This window comes from Vicugna pacos, chromosome 16, assembly GCF_048564905.1.
Source record: "Vicugna pacos chromosome 16, VicPac4, whole genome shotgun sequence".
Taxonomy (NCBI): domain Eukaryota; kingdom Metazoa; phylum Chordata; class Mammalia; order Artiodactyla; family Camelidae; genus Vicugna; species Vicugna pacos.
The window spans coordinates 37980225-37984081 of record NC_133002.1 but is presented as its reverse complement, the minus strand read 5'-3'; the positions used below and the strand labels follow the sequence as shown (position 1 = coordinate 37984081).

General features: G+C 41.4%; 1 non-coding gene across 1 annotated transcript; it reads left to right on the top strand.

The window, feature by feature from the left end:
• Nucleotides 1-762: 762 nt before the first annotated feature.
• LOC116283771 (small nucleolar RNA SNORA70) lies at nucleotides 763-892 on the top strand. Its single transcript, XR_004193480.2, has one exon. It is a non-coding gene; the product is annotated as a small nucleolar RNA SNORA70 (small nucleolar RNA).
• The last annotated feature ends 2965 nt before the right edge of the window (nucleotides 893-3857 follow it).

Below are 3857 nucleotides of genomic sequence, written 5' to 3'. Positions count from 1 at the left end.
TAAATTTAACAAAAGGTGTGCAAGACCTATACAGTGAAAATTAGCAAAAAAAAAAAAAAACCCAAAACCCAAAAAACAAAACTGAGATAGGTTTTTAAAGGTATTAAAGAGGTCTTAAATAAATGTTCCTGTAAGAGAAGACTCAATGTTATTCAAGTGTCAGTTCTCTCCAGTTTGATCTATAGAGTCCACACAATCGCAATCCTAATTTCCAGCAAGTTTTATTTGTAGAAATTGATAGGCTCATTCTGAGATGTATATAGAGATGCAAATGATCTAGACTATCTAAGGTAATCTTAACAAAGGAAAACAATGTTGGAGAACTTAGACCACCTAATTTCAAGGCTTGCTATAAAACATGTGCATCAAGACAGTATGGCGGTATGAAGAGAGACATATAATTCAATGGAACAGAATAGAGAGCCCAGAAACAGACCCACATTTAAATGGTCATTTGATTTTCAAGGAGGAACTAAAGCAATTTTATGGATAAAGCAGTCTTTTCAACAGGTGTGGCTGGAACAACCGGCTCTCAATATGGAAGACCATCAACATTGACCCCTGTCTCACACAGTAGGTAAAATTTGATTTGAGATGAATCATAGATCTAACATAAAACTACTGTAAAGCTTCTAGAATAAAATGTAGGAGAATATCTTCATGACCTGCAGATAGACTACCTTCATGACCTCCTTTCTTAGAAAGGAGGCAAAAAGTAATCATTACTGAAGAAAAATATGATAATATTAATTTCACAAAAATTTATAACTCCTGCTCATCAAAAACACAGTTAAGAAAACGATGATGTACAATGGCTGCAAATAGCAGCCTCCTTGGTAGTGTTTGTAGCCTGTTACTTGCATGTGTTGCCCTAGGGATGTTGGTGACCACCCTTTCCAGTGGATATTTATGTCTGACCTCGTGTTGTCCCCAGTCTGGGCTCCAGATAGGTATTCAGGTGCCTTCAGAACGTCTCAGGGCCCAGTGACCAGAATCCGTATTTCCCAAGTCATCATGCCCATCGCACCAAGCTGCAGAACAAGGAGCATGGGATTGAGGTCCTACACAGGGCCAAGTTCAAGTTCCCTGGTCACCAGAAGATCCATGTTTCTAAGAAGTGGGGCCTTACCAAATTAAATGAAGATGAACTTGAAGAAGTGGCAGCTGAAAAGTGGCTCATCCTGGATGACTGTGGGGTCAAATACATCTTTAATCATAGCCTTGTGGACAAACGGTGAGCCCTACACTCTTGAGGGCTTCGGCACCACACCCTCCTTACTCACACCCACCAGTAAATCCAAATTCCTGTTCAAAAAAAAAAAATGGATAACAAGTCACAGACTAGGAGAACTATTTGCAAAACATTCTGTTAAAGGACTTGTATCAAGTATATATAAAGAATCACAATGCAATAATAAAAACACAATCAACCTAGTAAAGAGAAGGACAAATATATGAACAGACATTTCACAGTAAGGCAGGTGTACTGAATGCAGGCCTACCTTGTGACCCAGCAATTCCACTTCCAGGTATTTACCCAAAAGATAGGAAGATATATGTCCACAAAAAGACGTGTGCAAGAATCTTCATAGTAGCTTTACTCACAGTAGCCCCTAATTGAAAACAGCCCCAAATAAACTGTCCATGAACAGGAAAATGGATAAACCAATTGCAACCACTACTTGGTAGTAAAAAAGAAAAAGACAGTACTGACACATGCAACAAAATGAATGAATCCCCAAAACATGATGACTCCATTTATGTGAAATTCTAGAAAGGTTTTTTTAAAAAAATGAAAATGGATTGCTTCTGATGATTGACTGGAAAGGGGAATGAGTCGACTTCCTGAGAGAAAGTGATAGAAATGTTCCATGTCTTGATAAGGATTTGGGTTTCACACGTGTAAGCATTTGTGAAATCTTGAAGAATACACTTACAATGTGTACATTTCACCATTTCATTGATGTAAATTTAACACCCCCTCCCCCATACACTTGCACACAAAAAAAACCACAAGCAAATATTGAATTCTACTTAATGATATGCATGCTGAAGTGTTTGGAGTGAAATACACTGATGGTCTGCATCTTGCTTTAAAATATACCAGAGATAAGCTGTATTGAAGGCTAGATATTGTGGATAGGTGTTTGATGGAAGAGATACAGCAAAATGTTGACAACTGTAGAATCTAAATGCTGAGTACTCACTTGTGAGTACTCAAAATTCTATCCAATTTTCTATATGTTTAAAATTTCAATAGAGGAGTCAAGAGAGGGGTTGCAGGGCTGGTCGAGAACAGAGAAAACTTAGAATAGCCTTGACAGGAGGGCAGGAATAAGTGGTCAGAATTTCCCAGGGATAGTGAGGGTTCAGCTAGGATTCGTAGTCCTCATTGGTAAGAAAGCCAGTCAGCATGTGTCCCAGAGGCTCTCCTGTCAAGAGTCACCCCCGGCTAGCCTAATCCTATCCAATAGGATATCTGAGGACACAATGGTTCCATTACATTTTCCATCTCCCAGTTGAGGGTGCCTTCCCCTTCAGACCAGAGGTGCTCCAGGAAAGGGACTAGATCTCTCCCATCAGACTAGAAGCTTACTTCAAACAGGACCTAGATCTTCCCCATCACAGCAGGAGCTTTCTTAGGCTAGGGGCTATGTGTCTTCCATTGTGAGTGGGGACTAATTTCACCACCAGGCCAGAGGACCTCTCTGGATGTACCTGCCACCTGATAGGGGCTTCTAAGAGGGCTGCAGATCATTTCTCTTTATTTCCTTCATGACTCCCACTTGGGCTCTGCAGCCTGAGCGCACTCAGCAGAGAGGGAGGGAGGGGTGATTGACAGTATCCAAGGAATGCTCTAATTTCAATCATCCCAGAAGCAGACACTCACTTATACAGGTTTCACATTTAGCCAGGGGAAACCAACATTAATTCACTGGAGTGATTGAGACTCTACACACCCTAAAGTGAAAAGATTCTAACTTGAGGTTCCCTCAGCAACTGTAGCTGGGCAACGTCACCCCCAGGCATTGGCGGGAGGTCATGTAGCTCAACAGCTCATTGGGCAGGTGGAAGCACAGCCGCCTCCGCACACCTGGGCCCACAGGATCTAAGGGAGGGATGTCCCCAGAGAGCCAGAGAGTAAGGTGTGGTGATGAGGCTCCAAGAAAAAGAACAAGCAGGGGAAGAGAGGGGAAGAGCCAAAATATGCCTCCCCCATATCTCATTCTGTCTTTCTCTCTCTCTCTCTCTCTCTCTCTCTCTCTCTCACACACACACACACACATACACAGGTGCACAGTATAATTCCTGCTCATGAGAGTAAATTCCCTAGCAACTGATTACACATTTTCAAGATGTCACATGATAGGACACTATGGTAGACACCTGGTTGAAAAATGGAACAAACTTGGTTAGTATGTGGGATACAAGATCTATTTATTGCCCATCCTTCAAGCCAGTTTCCCCAGATACTCCAATCCAGACTCTGCAACACACAGAGACATTTCTGACCCCTATAAGTTTGATTAACTTCCAGATTTGAGGGAGGACTCAGCTTCTATCATGATAACACAGCTTGTTTATATTATTCTGGGTGAGATGGAGAGAGGGCCATCAGGCTGAGCCATGAGAACTTATCTGCCATTTTCTACATCAGAGTTTTTCAAAATGTCATCTTGTGTTGCTTCCAGACTAGATAATGTAAAAGATCTTTTCACTACAAAACACCTACCTTCTGCTAAGAGACTTGAATGCCTTTCTGGGCTCAACATAAGTTAGAGAAATTTGTAATACTCCCATCCATCCCTTCAAGTTTACTGAAACCAAGGCAAAGAGTAATGAGCAGCAAAACAACT